General features: G+C 40.9%; 1 long non-coding RNA gene across 1 annotated transcript; it reads left to right on the forward strand.

Moving 5' to 3' along the window:
* On the forward strand, positions 1-23,616 carry LOC139014954 (uncharacterized). Its single transcript, XR_011472384.1, has 3 exons — positions 1-858; positions 1,076-1,228; positions 22,362-23,616. It is a non-coding gene; the product is annotated as an uncharacterized lncRNA (long non-coding RNA).
* Positions 23,617-24,304: the final 688 nt, after the last annotated feature.

The following is a 24,304-nucleotide window of genomic DNA, read 5'->3' on the forward strand; positions in this document are numbered from 1 at the left end:
CGGCGCGGGCCGGCCAAGCCCCGGCCTCACGTACGCGCGCTCGCCGCCCGCCCTGCCCGCGCGGCCCAGCCCGCCGCCCTACGGGAGCCCGGGGATGTGGGCCGGGCCTGGGGCCGCCTCTGCTTACCTTTCAGCTGCTTTTTTCCCCCCTCCTTCCCCCCCGTTTCCTCGGCCCGGCTGACGGATGCGAGTGCGAGGCGCTGGCGATGGACGCGGAAGCTCGGCGGCGCTGCTGCCGCTCCCCACTGGGCTCCGGCGCGAGCCTGTCCCTGTCAGGCGAGAGGGGCGAGGATCATATTTTTATTTTGGAAACTGAAAAGTGCTCCCGGGGCCGGCGATTATGAGGGGAAATCCCTGAATGTCCTCTCCAGCCAGGAGGCAGGGCTGCCGGCTGCGCTCCGAGAGGCGGCAGCCTCCTACAGCACCACTATCGGCACCGCGAGGACATAGCACCAGACCGCGCTCCCGGCCCCCGAAACGACAACTTTCCTACCATCTTGGCGGCCGGGGAAGGGGGGCCGGGGGGACGAGCGCACCCGCACCCGCGCCCGGGAGAGCACCGATCCCGACTCCTCATCTCGGGGGGAAGGCGCCCCCCGGCCGTCCACGCCGGCGCCCGGGGGCAGAGCGGGCCGCGACGGGGGGAGCTGCTGCTCGAGAGACGCGCTCCTGGGCACCCGGGGGGCAGTGCGCCTGCATCTTCTGGTGGAGAGAGATCTTGACAGGACCCCGGGTTCCCGGTGGTGATTGTGTTCTGTTTTCCGTGTCAGTGACGGTGGTAGGTTACATTTTTTTATTTTTATTTTTTTCAGGCTCATCATGATTTTTTTTTTCTTCCCCCTCCGTTACAGATCTAAGGTCAGTGTCTGGTGGTCCGTCGATACATGGGTACTTCAAGGGACTTCGTGGCCACTTGGTCTCTATTTGTCTGTCTGTGTATTTATATGTTTTTATGGAGAGAAAGTTGTTTCTCGGTGTGATATGGAAAATGTTGTGCTGTCTATAGCTTCCTCCAAAACTGGGATTGCCGAAAAGGCGATTGCAAAGGGGTGTCTTTTGTTTCCTTTTCCCAAAGCCAACCTGACGGATGGTCCAGGAAGGCAGGATCCAGATGTGCAAACCCCACGTGCACACCAAGGCAGAGATCACCAGCGGTCAGATGCAGCTGTGGTGTAACTGACCACGTTCCTGGAAACCTCATTCCGTTATGGTCTTGCCGGGAAGAAAGGTGACTGTAAAACTGGAAATAGATTTTGATGACCAGCTTTAGGTTTTAAGTAGAATGACTTAAGAAGAATTCATTATCTCCAGGCATTTAAAAAATTTTTAAATTTATTTAGATTTTTTTTTTTTTTGGTAAGGCGTAAGTCTTCGGTGCATGACACATGTTGCTGTCCACTTTCTGTTGTGTCACAGAAGCGAGTGGTGTCTTTTTGTTGGAGTTGAAATGTTGTCTGCTCAGGACTTCCAGTGTGCTGCCGGGCTGTATAAATTACTTTTAATGTGTTGCGGTGGATGGTGGATGTCATCAATCTTTTTTTTTAATTAGCAAAGCTTAGTAGATAAATGGCATCCGAGTTTCCGACTGGGAGCCGAGGTATAGCTAGCGCAGTGGTGAGAGAGGAAGGTGATGCCCACTTGCAACACTTCCCATAGAACTCTGAGGGGGGGGGGGGGGGGCGGGGGGGGGGGCGGGGGGGGGCGGAGTGAATTGCAGAGATACTTTGCTATGTTTGTGAGAAAGAGGAGAATCTTAGAAAATAACCAGAGGATCATTTTGTTTGTTCTACAGGTCATGGGGAGTCTTATACTTAGTTATTTTTCTGACACATGTTGGCTAACCTAATGGGAATTGATTTGTAATCTGACTGCCTTGAATCTCTTGCATTTTAAATTTATTACAATGCATTAAGAGATAACTGATGACTCCACTTCAGCATGTTTATGTTTTGAGCTCACAAATTTAGAATTTTAAAGTAAGTTCAGGTAATGCATGTATCGTGGTATATTCATGCTGACCCCCATCTTTATCATCTAAGTTTTCCCCCCAAATGCCAGTGTAGCTGAATAGCTGAGGTGTTCTTTTGTGGGGGTTTTTCTTTCTCTGGTAGAAAAATCTAAAGTAATTAAAATTAACTGATTTTTATCATCTTGGAAACTTGGGTTGTGAAGTTCTGTTCAACTTACAAATCTTTTAAGCATTTGGAGATCAAACACATTTGTCATAACAAGGAAATTACTTCTCTTAACGTAGAATTTTAAGGGACTTGAAAAACGTGTTTTGAACAACTTGTTCCTTGAACATGACGTGACTTTATAGATAATGCTTTGAATTTTTTAAGGAATTAACATGTGTTTGTGCTGGCTGCACCCATTTATGCAATCCGTCTAGTGACCAATAAACTTGTTTATATGATGTGTATCTGGGGATAGGGATATGGTGCATAATCTTAGCGTTTCAATGTCTTTCTCTTTATAAAGCTTGACTTGTACATGGTTGTAGTCCATAATGTTTATCCACCAGCTGAGCTAAGTAGCCCAGACTTGAGGAATTATAACCCAACCGAGAAAGAAATCCCACTTCATTTGCAATACTAGAGGCCCAATGCACGAAATTCATGCAAGGGGCTCAGCCCTCCTAGCGCCTCCAGCTGCTGCAGGCCCCTCCTCCCCCCACTGGTCAGAAGGTGGTTCGCCTACCGGTCTAATTAGCATATTAGCTCTTTATTATATAGGATTGGTGAATTTGATTGGTCAGTGTATATTTCAGTTGGTAATTGAACTTATTGCAGGTACGATGTCTCTATAATTCCTAGAAGCTGCAGGTGCTAACAAAACTACTGACATAACTGAGCTTAAATAATTCTGTTTGCCCAATAAAATTCCCAGTGCTCAAATTTGGCTAACGTTATTGAGGAGCTAATGCATCTTGGTAACCTCACTGGGCACTTTTATGCATGCGCTCTCATTTGATTCCCCCAAGAGTATTATTTTTTCTTTCTTTCCTCCTCCTTTCTCTTTCTCCTTTTAAATACAGTTGAAATAACTGTCTTCACTTTCAAGTAGTGTAGACCTACTTGGCTCTAAAGCTTTCCAGTAAGATTTCAAAACTTCCTCCTGCTCTAGACTTTCCAAGGTGCCTGGAAATGCTAACTTCCTGCCATGTGTTCTTTGCCAAAAACAAGCTTTGAGCACCCAGCAGCTGGAGCCCTCTTCGTTCCTTAGTCCCAACCAATGGCCTATTTCATCTTTGTGAAGTCTAATATCTAAGTCTACCCATTGTTTTGAGGATGCAAAAAAAAATGTATTTTTCAATTGAAATGCACTGTCTTTATGGCAAATGTTTACTGACACATCACCAAGTGTTTAAAAAAGACACTGACAGCAGACATGGTTATACAAATTCAGTGGGGGTTTTGCTTGTCTTTTGGAGGACTAGGGTTGTAAATATAAACCTTCCCTAGTTATACAAATGCTTTTTCTGACATTTCTAAAGGCAGACTCAAAAGTCATGAAAAGAATCCCTCGCTAGTGTAAAAAAATTTCCAAGGAGGTAAAAAAGGTAGAAGTGAAATGTGTAGAAGCTAAAGTTTTTAAAAACCACACTGTTACGATGGTCATAGACACAATTTTTTTTTCACTTTAAGTATTTCTGTTTTGGAAACATTTGCTGGTAATGTTTCTATCTAAAACAAAGATTTTGGTTTTATTGTGGTTACTGTGCCCAGCAAGGAAATGCTTCTGAGACAAGCGTATTTGGGAGATATCCACATCATAGCTTCAGATTATTTAAGTGTGAGTTTTCTGTAATATGGATTCAACTATAGTAAAAACACACATGATCGGGTAATCCCCCAAGTTCTAACATGGGGCAGGCACTAAAACCTGGGGACTATTACCTGATGCCAAGTTAGAAACCAAGAAAGTCTTTTATTTTTAAATCCCCACATGGGCCAAAAGATACCCCTAGGAACCAGATTGGTCACGGGCAGCAACAGGGGCAAGACATGTCCCTGGTGCCATTTCACTGCCTTCTCCTCCTGGTGCAGGCAGAGAAGGTGATGTCATAGCCTAGCTAGTGGTCGGCAAACTGCGGCTCGAGAGCCACATGCGGCTCTTTGGCCCCTTGAGTATGGCTCTTCCACAAAATACCACGTGCGGGCGCGCATGTACAGTGAGATTGAAACTTCATGGCCCATGCACAGAAGTCGGTATTTTGTGGAAGAGCCACACTCAAGGGGCTCTCGAGCCGCAGTTTGCCGACCACTGGCCTAGGCTATGAGCATTCTTGGGTCACTCTTCTGACTCCTGACCGTCGGCTAAGGAAAACAACTTTCCACCTGAAGTCATGTTTTAAGTAATGATTAGTGGAAAGAAACACCCCGAAGCAGTATTAAAGATTGGATCTGGGTAGAATTATAAGTGATAGCTTTTTCCATAATTTATAATGAAAAAATCTGTGTCCCAAGAGATGGTTAGCTAACACATTGTAGTAAGAAGAGAAATCCATAGAGCCCCAGAATAATAGGCAGAGTTCAACAGAAAGGTGACAGCGTTCATTTCTGTCACATTCCTGGTGAAGCAAGCTTTTATAGGTCCTCCGGGAACTTAACCACTATTTCCATGGGAAAATAAATTCCAGTTTCCAAACAACTAATTTACTGGAACACAGCCCATTAATAAGTTTGGACTTCCTGTACTATAACGTATTTGCCATATATTCGTTACAGACTTCCAGAATTCAATAGTAAGGTTGGGAAAAAGAGGAGAAAATCTTCTCATTCAATCAAAATAAGGAGTAACTATTAACACAATTCAAACAGTTTGATTTAAATTCAGGTAAGGAAAATTATCAGATATAAAATGGGGAGGCCAGTTATAGTACACCAGGAAGGAGAAAAAGACCTCAGTCAGCAACTAAAAATTGTATTATTTACCTTAATTGAATACAGTGATGTTTCTATTTTATGCATATCTGGTTGCTATATTATATTACAGTTGGTATTTGCATTTTGTTTAATCTTTTTTAAAAATATATTTTTATTGATTTCGGAGAAGAGGGAAGAGAAAGAGAGATAGAAACATCAGTGATGAGAGAGAATCATTAATTGGCTGCCTCCTGCACACCCCCTACTGGGGATGGAGCCCACAACATCGGCCTTTGTCCTGACTGGGAATTGAACCGTGACCTCCTGGTTCATAGGTCGATGCTCAACCACTGAGCCACACTGGCCAGGCTGTTTTATTCTTAAGAAAAACCAGAAGGAAATGAGGAGACTGAAGTAGATAAGAATCTATTAAAAATTACCCACCCTTGTCCATTAGGCTGATGCTGTTTCTTACCCACTCAACAAGCCCTGGCCATTCTTGTCTATCATGATGCCCCAGCACTCAGCTGGGCCAATTAAATCCCACCCTGCTTTGATGCCTTGCTCAAAATCTTGTCCCTGAAGCATTCTGATGCCAACCTGATTCTAGTGACCTTATTCTTACTTTAATACCTTGCGTTGTTTTGTGGGGCCGGGGGCATTGCTTCCCTGTGTTCCTCTTATGCAAGAGAGGCACAGTGGTTAAGAGCTCAATCTCCAGTCAAGGCCATCTGGTTTAGAAACTTGGCTCCACCATTTTTCTTGGTACCATGACCCTGGGCCAGCTACTTAACCTCTTAGTTTCCTCATTTGTAAAAACAGGAATAATAATAGTACAGATCTCATTGGGTTGTTGTGAGGATTAAACAGCATAGTGCATTTAAGGCACAAGGCAGGATCTCCAGCTGCTCTCTTTGGTTGACTGCCAATAAATACCTTACAGGCAGTATGGCTCAAGGTCAGGGAGTATTGTTTTGTTTTGTTTTTAAACAGTACCAAGACAGTGGACTAAGTATTAGTCACAAGTTGAATTCAACATAGAAAAAGGTGAAAGACTATGATTATGGCATAACAAATATTTTCATTAAAACAGAAACAGGCTACTGATTTTCCCCCCAGATATTTTTTAATATCCAGATAATTGAAAGTCTGCAACAAAGAATTTTAAGTGTAGTTGAGCTTTTGATATCCTGATTCAGATTCAATCACAGTCTTAAAAAATATAAAGTGAAGGTACAGGAAGAGTATGTACAGAACACACAACAGGAGAATATTGGGACCAGTTAAGGCCTCCTTCATTAGCCATTCTAAAGAAGGAAATGCATTTAAATTTCAATATGAGGTATTAAAGAAGACTTTTTTTGACCAGGCATATAAAGAGTTATCAAAAATCTCCAAAAAGAGTCGTCCCACAAAGGGAATAGTAGATTATTGACATGTGTAATACTTCCAACTAACATTATAGGACAGATACTAGTTTATTGTTTTAAAATGCAGTGTCAGGTAGTAAACAAAGTGTGGGGCTTAGATCAGGAAACCACGTGTATATCTCAGAGCTAATATTTATTTACTAGCTGTACAAATGGGCAAGTTCCCCAGCCTTCTCAAACCTCATTGCCCCCATTCTTAATACAATTGCTTGAATAAGATGATTTATAGGACCATATGTAGTATAATATCTGATATATAACAGTCACTCCATAACTGTCAATTTCTATTTCTTTCTTCACTGAATCAAAGAATGCTTGGGATCAAAGTAGGACTTTAATTAGAAAACTGAAAAGGGCCTTGCTATAGGATCAATTACTAAAGTACTGAAGAACAAATATCAAATTAATTAGAACTCTACCTACATATTTACTATTTTCTTGCATGATTTATGTGATATTTCTCTTTTTGATTAAAGTTATTGGTGCTCTTGAGTACATGAAAACGTAACTTTTAAAAATACAATTGAACTACATATTTTCACAGTAAGAACAGGCTCAGCTAACAAAACCACAAGCATTTATTCACTGACATGTGTGCCAGACTGCTAGGCATTTCCCTAGCACTTGGCTCTAACAAAATGATTACAGGTGTCTTCTTATCCAGGGTACGAGGTGATACAATAGCAAAAGACCTTACCTGAACTCTGTGTCATAGTGTGTTTGAAACAGGGAACTTAAGAAATCAATTTAGCAGCTTATGACCTAGTAAAAAGAATAGGGCCCTGGCCAGGTAGTTCAGTTGGTTGGAGCATAGTCCCAACAGCCAAGGTTGCAGGTTTGATCCCTGGCCAGAGCACATACAAGAATCAACCATTGAATGCATAAATAAGTGGAACAACAAATCAGTATTTCCCTCAAATCAATCAATAAAAAATTTAAAAGAATAGAATGATGTAGAATAGAAAATATCCAAAGTTGTGGTCAAAGCATTATTTCATGAAACAGCCCTTCCCAGTTCCGTATGTGTATATGTATATTTTGGTGTGTTGGGACAAAAAATGTGAATGCTTCACTATATGTTATAAGGCTGAAATTTGTAGCATCTTGCGGTGGTTAAGTAGTCAATAAGACATTCCCTGTCCTCATTGGATTTCCAGTCTAGGCATAAGATAAAGGTCTGAACTGGCCTGGCTGATGACCATAAAAATGATGGGGGCAGAGAGGAACTTGAGAGCATTGGGCTTAAAAATATTGTTTCCTTTTTTTCTTTTCTTTTTTTTAATTGCTGGCCAAACTAAACATGTCTGTAGCATATTTGTTGGCTGATGATAACATGTGACACTGGATAAGTTATCTCATCAAAATGCAGCGTGTCCATGCAATTTAGCTTGCCAAATCTCAGAGACACGAAGGAGCCATTGTGTGGTCAAAAGAATGAAAGAAAACATAGGACTTCTCTGCTTGGAAAAATAAAATCAACGGGGTTGTGATTAAAGTCAACTAAGGAAGCAGATCAGCTGAACATGAATTAAATTGACCTGTAAGTCAAAGATAACTTGAATCTCAAGTGAGGTATTTAAGACTAAAAGAAAGTATTTTTTCACACAACAAGTTCTGACCATATAGAACTTAATTCAAAGACAGAATTATGTTGCAAAGTTGAAAATAGGAGACTCGGCCCAAAGTGGTTAGCCTTCTCTCAGTGAAGTATTTCTTGAGTGCTCCCTGGGCACAGTATTGAGTTAGGCTCTGTGAGGTAGGGAAATAAAAAAATGAAAATAAAAAAAATTTATATATATATATATATATATATATATATATTACACAGTTGTGCACAAGGAGCTTACCATCTAGTTGCAAAGATAAATAACATCAGGAAGCCCTTGAAGAAGAAGCAAGGGATCATAGTAGGGAAAAGAAGGGCAGAGAGAGGAGAGAAGGTTGCTGTGGGTTGTAGGAGACCAAGGCCCCACCCAACTTGTTAACCGAGTGACTATGGGTTGCTCTCAGAGCTCTAAGTTTCTTTTGCTCTTAAAAACCGGTGAGAGTGCTTGTGTAGATTCAAGAAAATGCATGAAAATCTCTAGTATAGTCTTGGCACATAGGAGATACTATGCCAGTATCTAAATGGGGAGGACTTTTATTTATCTGGGTAGAGGATATACCATAAGGTAAAGCAGGAGTGAGCATGCCTTCTCTACAGTACAACAGGGGTTGTTTGTTCAGAAATAGTAGGAACTAAGGAAGTAGGGTAAGGACCAATTAAGAGGACTTTGAAAGCCAAGCCAAAAAGTTCAAACAGATATAACAGCAATAAAGAACCATTATTTGTACTTAAGCAAAAAGGATCTTCTGCTATTTAATTATTCAAAAAGCATCCTCTCCTATTTAATTATCCCCCCCATTTTGTTGGACATGATCAATTATACCATCTGCTCTTCAAGGTAACTTGGCAGCTGTTAATTGACTAACATTGTTCCCTGAGTTTTGCTGTCATTGTAGATGGTTCTAGAACATAGAACATAAGATGTGCAGGAATAGCTTTCATAGTACAAGTTTCTTTCAGTTATAGAGGTGGGGGGAGGGAGAATCAATATTGACCAACTGGGAAGAACTAAGTAAGTATTTAAATAGTCATCAATCATTTCTGTTTTCTCAGAGATTACTACAGTGGTGTTTTATGTATTTAAATGTTTAAATGTATAAAGCAAGAGCAATTAAGTAATTTAATACCAACAGAATTTCTACTTTAAATGGGGAAAGAATGGACCCTCTCGGTTTGTGGTAAGCTACACAGATGCTTCCTGTTGCTCTGTCCAGAATGATGTTAACATTAACCTCAAAGGAGGCCGTTATGCCAGCCTTGAGCTGGATGGCAAGCACTGTGTTTCTCTATGGTACAAGGAGAGAAGAATTGTTACCCAAATGTACGAGTAGCAAGTCAGAGTATTTCATACAATAATCACTGATGATGCAATATATTATTATTCATTCCCTATGGTATGTGTCTATTTCTCTGAAATGAAGCTAAGAAAAATATTATAGTGAAAGAGACTTATGATACCACTAAAGGCCTGGTGCACGAATTCGTGCACAGGTGGGGCCACTCGTGGTGGCCTGTGGTGATTGGGCCCCAGCTTGTGCCCCCAGGTTCACAGCCCCAGCTCATGCCCCAGCCTTGGAGCTCTGCGGCCCTGCCTGTCACCCCGCTGTGGCCTGACACCACCCGCTCACCTGCTCAGCCATCCTGCTGTGGTCCCGCTCTCATCGGGGCCCATCGGGGCCAGCAGTGCCTCCACTGCCTCCCGCTGCCAGCGCCATGTTGCGGATGCCCGTCATGTTCCACACCACCCCCTGGTGACCAGCACATGTCATAGCAAGCAGTTGAACTCCTGGTCACATGACCACCTGAGGGGACAGTTTGCATATTAGGCTTTTATTATATAGGATTCTTAGCTCATGTAAATCCAGGCAGGCCCTTTATCCTTTTTACCTAATGGAAGGGAGTTTGTCTTGTCTGAATCAATCTGTTCAAATAGTGTGTTACTGAGTTCATTTTTGCTTCTATCTTGACTTCAGTTCAGAAAACTTCTGAAATGTTTATTCTTTCAAGCTGTTGATTTTGTATATTTATAGTTTCACATGCTAACTCCTTAATCCTATATAATAAAAGCCTAATATGCAAATTGTCCCCTCTACCAAGAGTTCGACTAGGAGTCTGACCAGGGCGTGGGGCTGGCCGGCCAACCGCCCGCAGCCCCTCCCCCCTGCCCCCAATTGGTCCCCCCGACCCCAATCGGGGGCAGAGCCGGCCAACTTCCTGCATCCCCTCCCCCCAGCTGGCCTGGCCTGATTGGCCCCGATTGGGGCAGGCTGGCCGGACCCCACCCGTGCACGAATTTGTGCACCGGGCCTCTAGTTTTAAATAAAAGTAAAAAGCAAACATCTGCATTGGCTGGGTGGCTCAGTTGGTTGAAGCATAATCCTGTACACCAGAAAGTTTCAGGTTTTATTCCCAGTCAGGGCACATACCTGGGTTTCAGATTCCCATCTGCGATCAGGGTGCGTACCAAAGGCAAACAATCCATGTTTCTCTCTCACACTGATCTTTCTCTCTCCCTTCCCTCTCTCTAAAAAAACAATAAAACACATCCTCGAATGAGGATTTTTTTAAAAAATGCAAACATCAAAGCAACAACCACAAAAACTTCCCAGAATGTAGTAAATTGTCCAAATTTTCATTTTTGGATTGCATCCATCAATAGTATTTATTTTCATTAATTTATACTATTGCATCAAAATGATTACAATTGTGAAGCAACCAAGTCTTCTAAAATACTCCACCTCTTCCAAAATTAAGCTATCTTAAAGGGAAAAAAAATTGGAATTAAAAGACAAACAGTAAGCAGCGTAACTTACTATTTCAGCAAAGACTCTTAAAACATATTACATACTTTTCGTGTTACCTAACAATTGGAAAAACAAGTTCTAGCAAGTGAATTGCTCAAGATTACATAGACGAGCCCAATTTTAGAGAGAAGTAACTTGAGGTGTGTTTTGTTGTAATTTTTGTTCTTGTTAACTCAACTACAGACTCGGGTTTCACCAGCTTACCACTAATGTCCCTTTTCTGCTTCAGGCACTGTCTTTCCTATCTGTATGCCCTCCATCCCTTTGAAGAGTTCTGGTCAGTTATTTTATAGACTGTCTCTCAATTCAGATTTGGCTGATATTTTCTCATGATTAGGTGAGGTGCTCTATTTTTGGCAAGGAAATTTCAGATGTGATGTGTCCTTTTCAGAGCACCCTATCAGGGAGGACGTGATGTAGATGTGTTATGACGAGTTGAGTAGTTTTCTACTTCTGCCATAACGAACCACTACAGACCCGGCACCATAAATACCCACTTACAGTTTCTGGAGGTGAGAAGTCCAGGCAAAGTATGGCTGGGCTATCTGTTCAGGGTCTCACAAGGCCAAAATCAAGGTGTCGGACGGCTGCACCTTATCTGGTCTTCCTCTCCCCAGCTCATTCAGGTTGTTGGCAAAGTGCAGTTTCTTGGTTATAAGACCGAACAGTTTTGCTGGTTGGCAGCTGGAGATCACTCTCAGTTCCTAGAGCCACTCTCCAGGTCTTGCCCTGTGGCCCCTTCATCTCCAAGGGCAGCGGGAGAATTCTGTATAATCCCTCTCACAGTTTTAATCTCTGACTTCTAGACCCAGATTTTAAAAGGCTCGTATGATTAGGTCAGCCCAAACCAGTTATCTTTCTCAAAGTCAGCTGTGTCACCTACTGTACCTAATTACAGGCTTGAAATCCATCATGCTCACTGGATGATTATGAAAGGCACATATAGCAAAGTGGGGACAAAAGGGGGAGGGAGCAGTCATCATGGAGCTCTGCCTTCCACACTAGTGATACTAACCTGATTGATTAAGCTGGTGTCTTCTGGGTTTACTCTCAGTGAAGTTGTGGTTTTCCATTTATAATTTTAAAATATATTGGGGCAGAGCCCTGGCTGGTGTGTCTTGGTTGGTTGGAGCATCATCCTGTGCACCGAAAGGTGGCAGGTTCGATTCCCAGTCAGGGCACGTACCCAGGTTTTGGGTTTGATTCCCAGTTGCGGTCCGAGATAAACACTCAATGTTTCTCTCATATATTTCTCTCTCTCCTTCCCTCTCTCCCTTTTCCTTCCTTTCTCTAAAAAACAAACAAAAAACAGTACATATATGGAGAGATACATATGTGGAGATAATTTGAACTATGCAAATGTTCTATTTCTCCTCAAACTTTCCTATACTAATTTTAACTTTCATCAATGGAACTGTCCACTGTCCACTTATTTATTGTTTGATTAATTCATTGCAAACTCATAGGTATACAGTATATTTTATTTGGGAGGTTACAATCCAATGCTATCATTAGCTCTGGCCAGTGTGAGTTCTTTCAGGTTAGCTTCTGTGCCCTTTTGACATGCCCCATCCTTTTTGAGCACTTCACTTTCTGACATCATAAGATGCTCTAGATTCACTCGTGTGTTGTTTGTTTTCAGAGGTATAAGGTTCATGCTTTCTGTTCCTTAGGTTAAATTGTACTTCCCCAGTTGAGCTCATGCTGCTGTTTACTTTGTGTGTTTACGTGATTTACAAACCCAGCCCTTGCATTTATTTCCCTTTTCCTATTCCTCAAATCTTTTCCTTCCTGTTGGTTTCCATTATTGTTGTGGCACCTGAGCTCTCTTTAATCTGCCTCTAAGTATAGTTCCTCCCAAGTACCCTTTTCCCCTTTTTTTTTGTTCTTGCATGCATTCTTTGACCATCTCAGCAGTTCCATCATGTTGAACCTCCCTCCCTCTTGTGCTCCAGGTGCCATCCTCATGCCTGGACATTAATGACCTGTGAGTACACTACATGCCTTTCCCCACACTGAACTGTTGTAGGTGGTGGAACAGCACTGGGTGTTAGAATTAGGACAAATGGTCCGGGTGCAAGGAAAAAGTTTTAGTTCTTAAAAATTCCAAGGCAAAGGACGGGAGAAAAATGAAACATTAGTTTGGAGGGTTGTAGCCAAATATTTAGGAAAAGTCGATAAATTCAGGATCCAGTTCAATGTATAGGTGAAAAATAAAACTTTGAAGACAATTAATTAGAGTCTAATATTCACAATTGTGTATTATAGAGTCTATTGAAACACAGTTACCCCCCTAAAATCACCCTCAAGTTTTATTAAAGATCCAAATTAAGGTCAATTTATTTGCTATATTAAGTCCAGTTTCAATTTGGCCTGGTTATTTGCATTGCTCTAGAGCAGTGGTTCTCAACCTTGGCTGCACATTAGAATCACCTGGGAATCTTTTTAAAGTCCTGATTTCTGGGCTTCATCCTCCGGAAATTGTTTCTTTGTTACTAATGTTGTGGCCCCACCCCATAACAAAGAAACAGATTTTCCAGAGAATGGGGCCCAGAAATCAGGATTTTAAAAAGATTCCCAGGTGATTCTAATGTGCAGCCAAGGTTGAGAACCACTGCTCTAGAGTCATTTGTATTTTTTCCTGACCCAAACCCAAACTAAATCACTTTTCCAAGGATAACTCGTTTTAATCCCAGAAAACTAGAAGTAAATTTCAGTTTGTATTGGCTACAAATTCGTGTCTCTGTAGGTTAGGTACAGATTAATGAATGTATTCATTTCGACTTGTCCTACGAAGTACCACAAATTTAGTGGTCTAAAACACAAATTTTTATCTTATAGTTCTGCAGATAAATCTGAAATGGGTTTTGCTGGACTGAAATTAAGGTATCAGCAGGTCTGCTTTCCTACTGGAGGCTCCAGGGCATAATCTGTTTCTAGTCTTTTCCAGCCTTTAGAAGTTATCTGCCTTTTTGACTCATGATCCCTTCCTACTCTCTTTAAAGCAAGCAGCTAATTTCCTCTGACTCTTGTCCTGACTCGGTCTTATTAGAATCTTCCTGATTACATTGTACCACACAGATAATCCGGAATAATCTCCTTATCTCAAGATCATTAACTTAATTGTGTCTACAAAATCCTTTTGCCTTGTGAAGTAACATATTCACAGGTTCAAGGGATTAGGACATGGACATGTTTCGGGGCCATTATTCTACCTACCATGTGAATATATTTGGAAATAGTCCATTAATAGTGGGTCTCTTCACTTTTTCTTAGCCCAGTAAGTCACTTTTTAAAAAATTGCAATCTATTTGCTCATTTGTCTAAATCCTTCATAAAAGTAAATGTCAGTAATCATGTCTTAGTAGAACATTGATTTTGATTGTCCTCCAGAAACAGTGAAGAACTTCTGTTGATCCATCTGTCTGTCCTCCTCCTTCATTTTGTTTGTCACCAACAGCACATATTTTACAGGATCATGCCCAGTTATAAAAGCAATGATTGTAATTTCCCATGATGCATTACTTTGCTGTCCAAACAGCTCAGTTTATATAACCTGTATTCACTTTGCTGGTTGGGAATTACATTGCCAAAGCCAATATATATAAAATGTTCTTTCTCTTGGCTACAATTGTACATGTACTTTTTATTCATTTATTTATTGAGCAAATGTTTATTGAGTATCTGTGCAAGACACTGCAATAGGTAGTGGTGATGACCAGTAAGATATATAATAAGTCATGATTCAAAATATGGGAATATTGCTTTTAGTAGCTTAACTTCAGGGAGTAATTCAGGTATCTAATATTAAATACTTACTTTCTGTCTGGGAGGTTGTTTCTAAAACCAAGGTCTCCCCATTCTTATTACTTTTAACTAACTAGAAATAAAATTGTGATGTAAAGTATTAAAAGCTAACGCTTTCTATTCTAGTACTAACCTATAGATTGGTTGCACAGTAAATAATGGGCTTCTAAGTCTGTATTTTCACTCTTTCTTTTTGAAGGATGAAATAACAACACATATTAAGCAGTTACTACATGCCCAGTGCTTTACACAAGTTAATTTACTCTACTAGGGGCCCAGTGCACGAATTTGTGCACCTTGAAAGGAACCATGGGCCACGAGGCTGTGGTGGCACAGGGGTGGATCCCAGCCCCTTCTGCAGTGATCCCCAGTCCCCTCTCTGCCAGCAGCCCTGCTCCCGCTGCTGCCGCTCCTACGCGCTGACGGTGCCAGCCCCACTTGCACCCACTGACAGTGCGGAGCGATTGGGGCCGGCACCATCAGCGGGTGCAAGCGGCAGCTGCTGCCCCGATTGCCCCTCAGGAGCAGGGGGAAGCAGAGAAGCCCTCAGGAGTGATCAGGGCTGGCAGCCACCGCTCGCAACCGCTGATGGCGCAGAGTGATCGGGACTGGCGCCGGGTGCCAGCAGCGGGTGGGAGCAGCGGCTCTGGCGCTGGCTGCGGGTGCGAGCAGCGGCTCCGGCACCAGCAGGGCCAGTACTGGCAGCAGATGCGAGCACCAGGTGAGACTGTGGTGCACAGGAGCAGAGAATTTTCAGTAACCACCAGAGGCTTGCCTCAATGACAGCGACTGGCGCCCTGCCTTCGTCTGGCGCCCCCGCTCACCTGCTCCACCATCCCGCTGCACCCAGACACCTGCCATGTTCTGCACACGCCCCTTGGTGGTCAGAGCATGTCATAGCAATTGGTTGTTTGGGTTGTTCCGCTGTTAGGTCTATTTGCATATTAGCCTTTTATTATATAGGATGAGGCAGGTGTTACTATCATCATCATCCCCATTTCAATAGGTAACAGTAATAGAGATGATATAGTTGGTAAGTGGTAGTCAGGATTTAAGTCTGGAGAACTGATTCCAGAGCTTTCTCCCTTAACACACAAATCAGTGTGTACAATGTCACACAGTGTTGACACTCAGTAAATAGTGTGGGATATAATGATTGCCCCAAATTTTTCCCAACTTTGGAATATAGCTGAAAAACTACAGTCTCAATGGATTGATACATACAGTGAACAGAACTTTTACAAACAGCCTAAATACTGCACAGATTAGTAAATAAAAGTCCTTTTTTAAAAAAATTCTCACCCGAGGGTATGTTTTTATTGATTTTCTTTTTTAAAGAGAGGAAGGGAGATAGTGAGAGAGAAACATCCATTGGTTGCCTTCCGTATGCACCTTAATTGGAGATCAAACCTGCATCCTAGGTATGTGCCCTGGCAGGGAATTGAACCTGCAACCATGTGGTGTATAGGACAACTATCCAACCATCTGAGCCATCTAGCCACGGTTCAAAGTCCTTTTGATTGCACATAACAATAACTAGAGCCCAAGACATTGCAGTCTCAAGTTCACCATTGCCATTGTTGAAATCAGCTCTTTAATTTTGATGGCACAACTTGGCGAATATAGCTCTCAGCAAAATTATTCAGAACAAGGTTGAACTATTTTACTCATATCTGTTTTGCCATGGACAATTATTTTCTCATAATTGAAGACTGCTGTCAATTTAGGTATTTGCTATGATTTGAAAGTTTGTGTCCTGTCAAAATTCATACATTGAAGTCCTAATGTCCAATATGATTGTATTAAGAGGTAGGGTCTCTGGGAGGTGCTTAAGTCATGAGGGTGGAGCTGTCATGAATGGGATTAGTATTTTTATGAAAGAGATCCTAGAGATCCCTGGTCCTTCCACCAAGTGAAGACACACAAAAAGATGGCCGTCTACAATCCAGAAGAGGGCCTTCACCAGAACCGGACTATGCTGGCACCACGAGCTTGAAATCCCATAACTGTGAAAATAGAATTTTTTTAAAAAAAGGATTTTTATTTACTAATCTGTGCAGTATTTAGGCTGTTTGTAAAAGTTCTGTTCACTGTATGTATAAATTTCTGCAGTTTATAAGCCAACTGGCATTTTGTTATAGCAGCCCAAACAGACTAAAACGGTATTATTTTTCCAGTTCTTAGAAAAATTCTGGAAGGAAACTCTTGGGTAAATAAATTTAGGCTGGCTGGTGACAGATTCTTGAAAATACATTTACTCATAACTAATCACAAAAAATGTTTTTTATGTTTGCTTTATTTGTACATTTGAGTGCTTACATGTTTCATTCATGTAAATGAGTGAGTTGCCTGGCTGGTGTTGCTCAGTGGTACCTATGAACCAGGAGGTCATGGTTTGATTCCCCGTCCAAGCACATGCTCAGGTTGCGGGCTCAATCCACAGTAGGGGGCATACAGGAGACAGCCAATTGATGATTCACTCTCATCTTTGATGCTTCCATCTCTCCCTCTCCCTTCCTCTCTGAAATCAATAAAAAAATATATTTTAAAAAAAGGAAAAATAACTTTTTCTATTCTAGGACACCCAAGTCTAAGTTATTTTCATGTTGAAGTTCGTAGATATTTCCCAACTCAGTTTAAAAAATTTATGAATCTAGATAAGTTAGAAAGAGGAAAAATGAATTCAATTTATGTCCACATTTGTACAAGTCTGAAATATGGCCATCAACAAGAAGGAGCATTATTCAAGGTAATTGAAAGTTGGGGATAAAATAGAAATGTGATTTATATAGTCCAATAAAATACAAGTATATTCAAAATAAGTTTATATTATAATTTGAAAGTAAGTTTTGTCAGCATACATATGACTACATGTGACTGATTTCTACTGAATTGTTCATCACTTAGATATTATTTTCATAAAGAAGGCTGTTTATCAATAACTTCAAAGAAATAGGAGATAAATGTCCTGAATGACCAATAAATTATATAGGATTTGGCAAAAGTTGGTTTACAGTTATGAGTATGGGAAACAGTTAATAAAACTATTATAATAATCATAACCTGCATGACTTTTTCTATATGAACTGTAAACCTACTTTTGCCAAGCCCCTATAGTATTAGAAAAGGTTTTCTAGTCAATAAATAGATTATTTTTCTACATTTCTGTATTTTCCAAATTTATAGGGAAACAGTTACTCAACATTTGACAAACTAAATAACCTTACATTCTTTGCTCTGGATGATTTAGTTATGAACTTGTCTGAGATCAAATTTTAAGACCTTTAAACTGTGGTATAAACATAGTTCGAAAGATAATACACTAATAAATATCCTATATAATAAAAGGCTAATATGCAAATAGATCAAACAGCAGAACAATTGGTCACTATGATGTGCACTGACCACCAGGGGGCATGCGCCAATCATGGCGGGCATTGGCAGCAGGCGAAAGAGCGCAGACATGGCAGGCTCACAGTTCCTTTCTAGGTGCATGAATTCGTGCACTGGGCCCCTAGTATAAATAATAAATATTTAGGGATAAGACAAGGTGCTAAAAATTATTTTCCTTTTTTCAGAGAGAACAATAGTCTTAGCTTTGTAAAATTAATAAGTGGCCTTGAAAACTTTGTTCATTAATTTATTTATAAAATATTTACTATAATGAGCCTACCTGCTGAAAGTGCACTAAGACTAGAGAGAGAGGGAAAGAGAGAAACATTGATGTGAGAAACATTGATTGGTTGCCTCCTATACACACCCTAACTAGGAATCAAACCCACAACCTGGGTATGTGCCCTGACCAATAATTGAACCTACAACCTTTTGGTGCATGGAGTAACACTCAACCACTGCGCCACACCAGCCAGGGCCATGTTAAGTGTTCTTAATGATACATATGAATAATGTATATACATTCATATTTGTGCCTATAAAGCCACTGGTGGTAAATAAAGTAGATAGTATTTAAAATCTGTACTTTGCTGATGAAAAAAAAAACATAGAATTATTTAAATCAATCACTGGACTATCATGACCCAGGTCCCTTTTGCTTCCAGTTTACCTGTCTACTCCTAATCAAATAACAGAAATGACACGAGGAAAGGGCACTTAGATAATTATTCATCTGGTAAAGGACTAAGATGGCTTTCTAGTAGTTTTGCTAGTAAAATTTTAAATATGTCAAAATATAGTTTGTTGCCTCTGATAAAATGCTACCTCCTCAAAACAAATGATAAATTAGAAGAAACTTTTCTGTCCCAAGAAAAATGTGCTGCTCTCTGACCCTACAATGTCATTTCAAGGAATTTGTCCTTACAGATATACTTAGAAAAATATGCAAATATTTATGTACAAGGATATTTATTATTGCATTATCTGTAAGAGTAAAAAAAAAAATTTAGAGAAAGCCCTAAATATCCCACCAATAGGGAAGCGGTATATAGCACAGTGGTTAAGAATTGCCTGGATTAAAATCCCATCTCCACAGTTCACTAGACGTGTGATTATGGACAAATTATCTCACTGTGCTTTTAGCTACCCATCTGTAAAGTGGAGTTAAAAACAGGGTCTACTTCATTGGCTTGTGATAGTATTTTGAACAGTGCCTAATCCATTGTATATGTTCAATACATTTTGGTAATCATTTTTTAGGGGGATTAGGACACATTTTGGTAGAGGCACACAATAGAATACTAGGCAACTATTTTAAAAAGAGAGCTCTATGTACTCTACTTAACCAGATGCTACCTCAGTTTATCTCTCTCCAATGCCCAAGAAAAAACTTAGCTAGAGAGGAGCTAAATACACACACACACACACCTTTTTTGAGCTCTGGAGCAACATGAACTGTGAGGAGAGAAAAGAGTAGCCAATACTTTTGATGTATGTTTGGTGGTGGGTTCAGGGGAGAAAAGGGACCAGGGAAAGAATTATGGGCCCGATAGGAAATTGAGATCTGCCTTACTACACCAGGAACTCTAGCAGAGACTGATTTCTCCACCGCATATTGTGTGCAATCATGCTGAGTCAGAGGGTGAGTCAGCCCTGCTCTCTGGGAGGGAAAAGGAATGACCTCTTCCTGGGCAGCCAGGCCAATTTAGGAAAATTCCTTGCCCAGTGCCCTAATCAGTAGCTTGGTGCCTGAGAAAAATTAACTTATTCCCAGGGTGAGCGGTTGGCTTGCTCTACTCAACCTTGAGGATCAGGCCTAATTCCAGTTAACATCAGAATGTTCAAATTTAAGAGCACGTTGGGCATTGCCCAGGGAGAATAGACTAGGCACAGCCCTCAATTTGCAGCCTTAATTGTAACTCGTTAAGGAAAATAACAGGTCACTGTATTGGAAGCATAGAAGCTCCTAATAGTCTGTTTGGTGGCTCGCTTAGCAGAAAGTTTTCTGGCCCCCTTTAGGGTGGTTTTTCATTTTCCTTCTGAAAATTGCTTTTCTTGCATAGGGACTTAATGAATTAAACCACAAAACATGAACAGAAGAAACAATTCCAATAAAAAAGATCACAGTGGAATAAGATATAGACTCTCAAGACTCAAATATATTATTAAAAATGGTTAGGTATCTTTTCTGGCAATCAATAGATTTCTACAGGGTAGGCACACTTCCCTAAAATCACTCCCTTTCAAGTTACTTGTCCTAATATTCTAGATTTGGATGAAAATAACTCCAGTTTTATCAAAGGGCAATATATTTTATAAACTGAGTCACAATGAAGGAGAGATGCAGAATATGAGATGACAATGACAAACTTGAACCTGTTGAGAATGTACCTTATGTATACATGGGAATGATGTGAAAGGAAAATGACAGAACATTAGAGGCAAACCATAGAGATATAGAGCGGAAGGAGTAAGGAACACATCCCATCAAAAGGTTTGAAGACAGATGGACACACACAGGTGGCTAGTGAAGTGTAGGATAAACAAGGAGGTCATAGGTCAGAGTATGGCTACACACAGGAGTTTTTCGAATAATTCTAATTTCCCAAGGGAATGCTATTGCTCAGGGATACACCTCCTCACTCTCTCCAGGTTTGCAAGTACAAAACAAGCCCCATCCCATGAAAGGGTGTGGCTGTTTGGTTCCTTCTACTAAGCAAACAGTAAACATCCACTTCATGCTTTATGGGAATTGAAGTTTGGGTTTTGGGAACTATGGGGAGGCATCTATTCTATTATTAACTTTACACGTGCAACACTACACCTCAGATAAAAACCTGGTTGCGCCCTAGCCAGTTTGACTCAGTGGATAGAGCATGGGCCTGCAGACCAAAGGTTCCTGGATTCGATTCCAGTCAAGGGCATGTACTTCGGTTGCAGGCTCCTGGTCAGGGCACATACAGGAGGCAACCAATCGATGTGTTTCTCTCACACTAATATTTCTGCCTATCTTTCCCTCTCTTCCACTCTCTCTGAAAATCAATGAAAATATATCCTTGGGTGAGGATTAAAAAAATAATAAAATAAATTTTAAAACCTGGTTGCTTCCAGTCTTAGAAGAAAAAAAAAAGGCAAAAAATGTTGGCCTTTATTCTTCTTGGCAGGGGAAGTTGAGGTTAATGGAATTTAGTCATGCTTTACTGCTCCTTTTAGACTTCCAAAGTTATCCCAGGATTTCCCAGCAGCAAAGTAGATGCTTCTGTTCTAGAACAATGGGCCAAGGTCACCTTACCCCTAAGAACATGAGGAAAACCCAAGGCTTGGAAGAATGTAAAGACCTCAGTAGGTTGTTTCCTGTCCTACTTTGATCTTGTGGCTTATCACATTCTTTTTTTAATTTAGAAAATAATTTATATTAATAATGTATAGTACACTATCTGGCAGGGAGGTTATTTGTCCTGCTGAAGAAGATGGTAAATCCTGTAAAGTGGAAGTGGAATAGAAGACATTGGGCTCCACTACTGTAATCAAACTGTGATACTAAATATGTTACATGAAGAAGACTACTTCATTTGGACCTGGTACTTAACCCACCTACAACAACCTAAGATGGATAATCTATAAGCAACCTAACAAAGACTAATTTAATTTCCTCCTATATATAGCCCTAATACCATGAAGAGCATTTCAGTTCCAATGTGCCAAGGTTCTTGAGCTATATTTAGAAGCTTAAAGAATTTGAGACAAAGTGAAGGGCCTCAAAGCTTGTTTTTGTTTTTTGGTTGTTTTTTTTTAAGAGAGCGGAAAGGAGAGAAACATCAATTTGTTGTTCCACTTATTTATGCATTCATTGGTTGATTCTTGTATTAGCCCTGACTGGGGATTGAATCCATAAGCTTGGTGTATTGGATGATGGTCTAACTAACTGCACTACCTAGCCAGGGCCTAGCTCTATCTATATATGATAGGGGAGTTACCAACTCTATATTGGATATAAAAGCAAGAGAGTTGGGTTATGTGGTAAGTAAATCAGAAAATAGTTATAGATTAACTATTAATTTCATTTTATAATTATGGTCTATTTTTTTCCCTCTGTATCTTCCTCTTCATTACTGCAGTACATATCACACAGGGCCTCTGGCAGGAAGTAATTGTCCCCCGATATCTATCCTTGTAGTGGTTTAATTCTTTGACCCTCCTCCCATCAAAAGATGGGATGTGTGTTTCCTCCCCTTGAATATGGGTGGGCTCTGACCAATAAAGTACAGAGGAAGTGATGCTATTTATGTAACTTCTGAGGTTCAGTCATAAAAAGCCTTTAGCATTCTCCTAGGTCTCTAGGAATCTCTTGTTCCTGAAGCCCTAAACCACCCTGTCAATACAACTATCCTGAGGTCACGAGTAAATGCTCTGGAAGATAATCCCATCTGAACCTGTCTTCCCAACATTCCAGCCCAGGAGCCAAACATGGGAGTGAAGATGCTATCTGGAGACCGAGTCCTCCACCCACAGCTGTTCCAGTTCTCAGCTATTACTCATCCCCAAACATCTCTGCTGTGCTTTCTGTATTTTGAACCCAGGGAACCTCATGAAGATAATAAGACGGTTGTTGTTTTACACCACTAAGTTTTGGGGTGGTTTGTTACACAGCAAAAGATAACTAAAACACCTTTAGAATCTCTGTGTGTTTTAGGTAGATGGCTGGCTAGTTAGAGGCTGTATTTCCTAACCTCCTCTCGTGCAGGGGAATGTGGTTATAAGCCTTGCCTGTGAGATGTGAGTGGAAATGATGCAATAAAGTCAATAAAACATTAAGTGGCACACTTCCTCTCCCTCTTCCACTTCTTTTGGCTGAGACAGTGACAACTGGAGCAGCTACCTGGGATCCATAGACATTGCGTTTGGCTGTCACAGATTAGCTTCCCCAGGCAGCGGACTCAGCAGAGTTTAGAGTTCAGAATATTTAAAAGGAGTTTCCCAGGGATCAACACCTAAAGGGAGGGGAAGAAAGCAGGAGTGGCAAAGTTAAAAGCTGGGTTGCAATGCAGATCCAGTGACAGCCTCAGCCAACCCCCCAGAGAGCTCAGGAGCTAAAACAGCCCTTCAGAATTGTCCCCCATTGGGTCTAAATGGCCTTTATACTCCCACATGTATCAGTCATTGGATATGGGTCATCCTGTCCTATGCTTTTGTTAAGTTATAATTAGTGAATAACTAACCCAAAACATAGTGGCTAAAACCAACATTTATCATCTTACAGTTTCTGTGTGTAAAGAATTCAGAAATGTACAGGGTTGCAGTTAAGCTGTTGGCTGAGGCTTCTTCAGTCATCTCAACTCAACTGGGGACCAAAGGACTCAGTTCACTCACTTGGTTGCTGACAGGGCTCTTCCTTACCATGGCCTTTCTCCTCAGGCTGCCTAAGTGTTCTCACAACATGCAGTTGGTGATCTGGGAGGAGAGAATCAGAGAGAGTCCAAGACAGAAGCCACAGTCAGACCAGCCCGTACTCAAGGAGAGGGGTTACATAAGGATGGAATCCCAGCCGCCAGGGACATGGGGGCAGGCTCAGAGGCTGCCTACCACGCACAGCACGCACACAATTTTGTATCCTGCCTTTTTCAGTTTTCATCAACTTAAATGTTTTGTTTTGCTACATGTTCTTCATTAAAAAAATGTTTTTAAAAATTATGAAAGCAGTATTTAATCCCCCTCCCTGCTGAAAGCAATATTCTTGTAAAAAATTTCAAATGTGTAAATGATACATCTGTAAAACTTTTTTTTATGCTTTCCTATTAGTTGAAGAACCCAGAGAGGTATCCACAATTAAGTTTTATTAATCTGCTGAGAAACTTTACATATACATACACATAGTACTGTGCATTTAATGTTCTTAATATATCTTGGAGCTCTTTTCATATCACCATGTAAAGATCTGGGTCATTCTTTTTAACATTGGAATATTTCATTTCATGATTATATTAAAAATACATTAAGCAGTCTCCTATTGATAGACATTTAAATTTTTTATTCATCTAGCAAAAGATGCAAATGTACATTCTTACCCATGTGTCTTTGCAAACTCATGCTGGTGTAACTTTAGGATTAATTCCTGGGAAGTAGAATTCCTGGGCCTAAGAAATGCACATTTAAAATTCTTTTTAAAATATATTTTATTGATTTTTTACAGAGAGGAGGGGAGAGGGAGAGTTAGAAACATCGATGAGAGAGAAACATCGATCAGCTGCCTCCTGCACACTCCCTACTGGGGATGTGCCTGCAACTAAGGTATATGCCTTTGACCAGAATCGAACCTGGGACCCTTCAGTCCGCAGGCCGACACTCTATCCGAGCCAAACCGGTTAGGGCTGCACATTTAAAATTTTGATGGGTATA

This window comes from Myotis yumanensis, unplaced genomic scaffold, assembly GCF_028538775.1.
Source record: "Myotis yumanensis isolate MYYU_CA2020_CCGP unplaced genomic scaffold, mMyoYum1.0.hap1 SCAF_8, whole genome shotgun sequence".
NCBI lineage: Eukaryota > Metazoa > Chordata > Mammalia > Chiroptera > Vespertilionidae > Myotis > Myotis yumanensis.